Source organism: Hippocampus comes, unplaced genomic scaffold (genome assembly GCF_001891065.2).
Source record: "Hippocampus comes isolate QL1 unplaced genomic scaffold, H_comes_QL1_v1.1 scaffold68, whole genome shotgun sequence".
In the NCBI taxonomy this organism is placed as follows: domain Eukaryota; kingdom Metazoa; phylum Chordata; class Actinopteri; order Syngnathiformes; family Syngnathidae; genus Hippocampus; species Hippocampus comes.
Window position 1 is genome coordinate 1,308,262 of NW_017805625.1, and position 6,834 is coordinate 1,315,095.

Genomic DNA, 6,834 nt, shown 5'->3' on the forward strand with positions numbered 1-6,834 from the left:
AATTTTTATCGTTGATGCACTGATGCAATTGGGTGAATCGTACCATCTTTAATGTGCAGATAATCAAAGTAACAAGTTACAGTATTTCTGAAACTCTTTTTAAGTACCATAAAAGTCCGTCACACATCAGCCACTGTGTACAAGGGGGGTTGATGCTGTTTCAGTTCTTTACATTAGACAAGTTCCCGCTGTCACCATCCATACGGCCAGTAAGAAAGAATAAGAAACCTGGTTACCGCACTGAGACGGAACCGGATCCATTCACAACAACGGTTTTAATTCAAGGTTTGTGAACATGTGTTGGCAAACAGAGGGAAGCCGCGATTCCAAAAATTTGACGTTAAATGCGACAATACGCCTCATGCGTTTGGGAAAGGCGGACAAATTGATTCACGTGAGATTGAAAACAAAAAATGTCTCACACACACAAAGTTGACATAATTAACACCTGAATGGACCATGTTTTTGGTGATGTGCCTGTGCTGAGGTGGAAAATGAGAGCGGATTAACGGTCCTCTTAATTCCACCGCCTGGTACGACACAAGAGGACCACCAAATCAGCAGTGAACGCTATGTATTTAATAGTGTGATTAATACTTAAGTCTTCCGACCACAGCATCACTTCCTTTGGACACCTTGTACCCACAAAGGGTGTTCGGGGAGGGGGGGATTTTAGAACAAATCTCTTCTTAACCATCCAATTACAAACCACATCAACACTCATAAATCTATTAGCACGTTTGGTGTATTTATTGGATAAGTTGTTTGGAAAGGGGCTTTGCACATTTTTGTTTGTCTTGTTATAATTGCTATATGAATCAGGATTATGTCTACAAAGGTTTGGTTGGATGAGTAGAGCATGGTAGCACTTGAAAGCCCTGGCTTCAAACTACGCAACACCTTTTGGGTGAACTAGAGTAGAGCATGGTAGCACTTTCACTAACTTGCGACCTCACAAATACTCATCTGGGCGAATGGGCACAAACTTCCGCAGACACACTTAAAAAATTTTGCAGAGTCTTTCCAGAAGACCCAATCAAAACGTCCACTCATTTGTGTGACTTCACTAAATAGGTAGCATGTAAGAAGAAAAAGTATGAATCACATTAAGCTGTTGCAGTAAGTTAGGTGATTAATATTTTGACCAATGTCCATAAATCTGAGTGAAGAAGTTTATGTTGGTGCCATGCTCGTGGTCACCATATGGGTGAGCAATACTAAATCACACTTGGGAGTTACGAGTGACAACAAGCAAGTGGTCGAGTGCCGGGAGCATTTTTGAATGGTAAACAAGAAGCTGTAAACATCGACTTAAAAATGCGAAGATGCTTTACATGAATACCTTCTTCATCTTTTATAGCCTGGTCATCACCGTGTCAATCTTGGAGACGAAATATGACATGTCGAGGACTAAAATTCTTGGTGGCAGTTGAGAATGCATCACAAGAATGGTACAGTGAGTGGGTGGGAGGGTGGGGGGGGCAGAGAGGGTTTGGAAATGGAGAGGGAGAGAGAGGGTGAGGTGTGTGATTTGCTGTGCGACAGAGCCCCACAGCAGACAGTGAAGGAATAGCAGCTAATGAGTCCATAGAGAGGAATTTGTATAAAATGATAGAGTTGGCTTTATGATATAATTCGATCCAAAAGTGAACCAAAAGACTTTTTTTTTTAAATAATTTTTATTATTATTGAAATACAGTATACATTAGGGAAGAAACTGGGAAGCTGGGTTTCCCCCTCTACTCTTCACAAGGGCTTCTTCTTCTCTGTTTTTGACTATAAAATTACACCCAAAAAAAAAACCAAAAAACAAAAACGAGATCGGCCTTTTCTGCGTGCGCGTTGAGTGTAGTTACTTTTAAACCTCTCTTATTGAAATATAGCGTCACGTCAACAACTGAGCAGCCTTCCAGTCTGTCCTGTGAAAATCAATCAATCAATGTCTAAAAGATGAATTCAAATGGTACTTTAATAAGATAATTAAGATATCTAATATGTATGTTGGAATGTCAAAAATGTCAACTTGGATTCTTGCCGCTGTGATTAAACTGCAATGTCAACGCAAAACCTTCAACGCTAATCAATTAAACCCAAAGAGCTGTGGGTGACTGCGGCATGCAAGACCGTAATGATCTGCTTTTCATGGCTGCCAGCAAGCTGATGAGGGGACGCGGGTCTCTTCTCTTGTGAGTTTCTGTGCTTTGCTTCAAAAATAAATCAATCAATTCACAGACAGCCTACGAGTGGCAAAAAACATTTATCTTTCGTTTATCTGCAGGTGACCACAGACAAAGGCATGTGCACAGTCCGCCCTCACGACACTGGAGGCAAACGAAAACAATAAATAAAAGGACGATGACTTACTAAAAGAGGCCAAAATAACATCCAGGTGTTTCTGTTTGTTTTTTTTTTTTTCAATCGATTAGCCCGATTTAAATCAAGTGAGGGCTAACACCCTTTAAGCAAAAGCACTCAGTGAGCAAGAACCTCCACAAAGTCTTTTATTAGCATCTGAGCATGATGAATGGTATGGGTTCACTTTTCTGCAGTTTCTGCAAAATAGGGACGGGCGTGATAATAGTTGTGAAGAATGATGCAGATTGTGTGGAACTCATTATTGATTATTGCATCTGGAATATCCAACATCTCACTTCTCCTTATTAGCGTCATGAATGAGCAGGAGCCACAGGGAGGTTGCACGCCGGACTGGTCGCCACCCAAACACAGGACAGACAGATTCACATTCAAATTCACACCAGTGGACAATTTAGTCTTCAATTCATGTTTTTGCAATGTGTGAGGAAGCACAGCGAGAACACAGACAGAACTCCGCACAGGGGGGGGGGGGACTTCAGCCCAGGTTTGATCTCTACTGTGAGTTGGACATGCGAACCATGAGGTCCCCATGCTGCACATTTTGAATCAATTGAACCGCAATGGAACATATATTTGGCAGCAACCAACGGATGCGCTGTTCATTCAGAAAATATGATGTCAGCTGTGGACTAAGTTGAGCGACAGTCACCCAACCAGCTCTTCTATGGCACAAATAACAGCGTAGAAACAGGAGTTCAGAACATCATAAAATAGATTATCCTAACCCTACCATCCAGTTGATACTTTTTTTTTTTGTTTTAAATCGAACCCCAATTTGTGATTTTTCTCCGTTATTCCAGTATAACCAACCAACTAACACGGTCAGGGCGTAACCCCGCCTACTGCCCGAAGATAGTCCTCTCGTAACGCATTGACAATGACTTGGTTATCGAACATTTTTCAGTTAAGTCACAACATCCAGATGTCCATCATACTCAACAATAGCGATCATATAACCAAACATATTTGCTATTCAGGACTCTGAAGTGACAACAAGATGTCAGACATACTCGGAACATGGAAAAACAGAGCATTTCAACAAAAAAAAATCTTTAAAGTAGCAGCATGCAGGGAAAACACAAAAAAATAAGTGTGACTGTTCACTCAACAGAGTGCCTTCTACTAAATGTGATGACTACACACTCTAGTCGGTGGCACTGCTGGATCTGAATAATCAGTTGAATGAATGCATTTCTCAGAAACCATTATTCAGATGTGGCGAAGCGCACAACAAACGCACTCCTCAACAAACGAAGGCATCTGGAGGAGGGGGTGAAGGGGGATGGAGGGGGTGGAAAAAAAAGTTTCTTTCAGGAAGCCGGCATGATAAGAGCGTCTGTATTTCCACTCCCTTTATCACTTCCCAACCCAGACAATGGATTGAATTTCAAAAGCCAATAAACAAGGGAGATGTCCATTCTGCGTGGCAGTTATCACAAGCCCGCGTCCCGCTCGCATTTGCTGCGCCCCCTCCTCCTTTTCCGCCCTTTTTCTCCAAAATGAGGGGGAAAGGAGAGATGAAAATTAAAAGCGGGAGGGAGAGTTGAGGGAGAAGAAAAGAAGCGGAGGAGATGAGACGCCTTCATGCTCCGTCTCTTCTTTCATAGGACTGATAAAGGCAAGCATCAAGGCCAGGGGTGGATGTGGGTTTTTTTTTTCTGTTAACTGAATAAGGCTTTTGAGAGTGATAGTGAGTAGCGGCTCCCCCCCGAGAGATGTTTGGAGGAACGGGGAGTGGCGAGCCAACATAATAAATATTCTTATCTGTTATTGTCATTGTAATGGGACAGGGCAGAGGGAGGGTGGGGGGGGATGTGACAGTGGATAGCTATGTCACTACCAAGGGACCTGGTGCTGTTGACATGCAGAGGAGAGAAAATCAAAGGCAAGATGGAAAGTGAGAAGGTGGGGTGAGAGCGAGACAGATTTGAAGCCGGAGGGATTTTGCGTGTAATTATTGATGGGTTGTCCTGGAAGGAAAGAGGATATAAACAAGAACAGGTAACAATGGGGCTTTTCTCCTGCAGCCCTTTTGCTTTGCTGTATCACTCATTGCAAGGTGTTCTCAAACACAGAAGGGGAGCGTGGTTGAGTTCATGGACAAATGATAAAATGAGCAATTGTCTTCTGGAAACATCACTTTGATGAAGGAAACTTTGTTTCTCGAATGACGTGGAGACGGAAACGTGGAATCCACATCTTGAGGTGCGATTGCGTTCCAATGTCAGCGGAAAGCCGCACATTTTGTCAAGGCGAGGCTGGGATCGCATTGACATCACACATATAGAGAAAAAGCAACCATTTTTAAGTTTGGAAAAACAAAAAAAAATTCCCTGATGATAGTGAGCTGTCGCTTAAGGTGTTCTTCAAATGATCAGGTATGTTCTGTCTTTTCCAAATGTTGACGCAAACGCAAAAATCATCACAACACAAAGGGGCAGCCAAGAAATTATGAGCCCGGTTTTCTTTGGACTAAAAATGAAACACACGCATATCTCAGGGCTTGGGGATTTGAATGCTCCTCGTCAATGTAATCACCGTGTTTCTCGATGCCAACTGTCCATCGATGAATAAGGGCGGGCCTTGTAAAACTCAGTCGCCTGTGGTTTTTGGGCTTTTTTTCCCAGTTTTTTACAGCGTGGTTGGCATGTTCATCAGTAGTGAATTGCTGCCCACTAAATCCCTCTTTTTATGGCCTTCCGAAACAAGCAAATCAATCACAGTTCTTTGCTACTGATGGACCTGGAATGATGATGTAATTTCCAAAATGGCTGACAGGAAGTGGATACGTTTCAAATACAGTATATAATTTTTTTTTATTTTATTTTTTTATATATAGTGCACAAAAAAAAAAGTCAGATAAATCGAACAAGGCTCATTACTTTTCGACTGCCTTTCGTAAATGGCAGGACACTGGCAGCCTAAAGTCTATTGTCTCAAGTTTAAGCTGCTCTCTTATATCAAACAGTGATCAGACTCAAGGAGGGCAGGTTTGCGATGTCATCGTGTAATTCTCCAAGTTTGGAAACTTCTCTCTGGAACGCCCCTTCAAAGCTGTTTCGTGGTGTTGCAAGACAAAAGGGTTCATATTGAAGAGGAAGCAGGTGAGCTCAGAGCATTTACTGTAAGCACCCGCACGTCCTCCTGGCTGAAAAAGATCACGTGTTGGCCCCCTAATAGACAGTCATTCTCAACATTCCTATATTATAATCCAATATATTGATTTCCACCTCCGTTGACATCGGGCTCCAAAACTGCCTTCCCTCCCGGTTAGCCCCTATGCCCCCATTCTAATGGTCAGCTATGGACTGTTTGAGTGAGTCCACCTATAGGCTCAGCCGACTCTGATCTCCAATACCGAGCGGACAATTACACTGTCCACTTTCCAGCAATGTATTTTCCGCAAAATGGACCGAGTGTAACATATCGCTTTCGCCCTGGGACCTATCTATACAATCTCTTAACAAGTTCTTGATATATGTGAAGTATATTCCATTTAAAGCGTGCCCTAACTCTCGGCTTTATAGACAAACCGTCACACAGAGGTTTTAAAACAAGAAATAGACTGTGTACTGCGGATCTCACGGCCCAACAAGCTAACACCTAAGAGCTCCTCTCGGGGGTCGAGGAGCCTCGGCTTTTCCCATTAAAAGAAACACGGAAATTCCCAGCCCATACGGTGGATATCAAAAGTCTACCCAGCCCATCGCCGGGTTATTGAGTGATAGTACAATGTAAAAAAAAAATGCTTTTTGTTGCATGCCTAGATGTGCTTCTACTTCATGGACGCGATAAAGCATTCTCCCAAATTATTGATTCTGACGGAAAGCGAAACAAAGGACAAACACATGCACATTGGCAAACACTATAGTGAACATAGATCATAATATCCCGTGTCTCATAGTTCTCTGTATAGCCGGATGCCAGGCTGCATTGCTCATTCCTATCAATTATTTAGACTAGCACCAGCTCGCTGGGTCTTCTAAGGATTTATTGGGTCCAGTAGCTGAAAGTTTGGCACAATGAAAAACATGCACAGGGAGCGATGAATACCACAGAGACTCCTCATCCACACACCGCTCAGTGCCAAGCTGAGATCATTAGAAGTGTAACATCTGATTAGAGCGGCAGCAAATGGGATGATGTATCGTCTTCTCAAAAGAACAACACGCCACCGGGAGAAACTTTGGCAAGTTGCGTGAGGGCTTTTAAATGTGCGTGGGATTGAAAATGACATTCACCTTCAAGCCTTAGATGTATTCCTCTTAACTGCCAAAGGCGAGATATTGGGGGAACAAAATAGTTTGCCGGAGCATTGTAGGCATTGGCATGTATGCACATTGAGTTCAGTACTGGGGTGTTTACGTGTGTGTGTGTGTGTGTGTGTGTGTGTGTGTGTGTGTGTGTGTGTGTGTGTGTGTGTGTGTGTGTGTGTGTGTGTGTTAAAAATATGGCCTT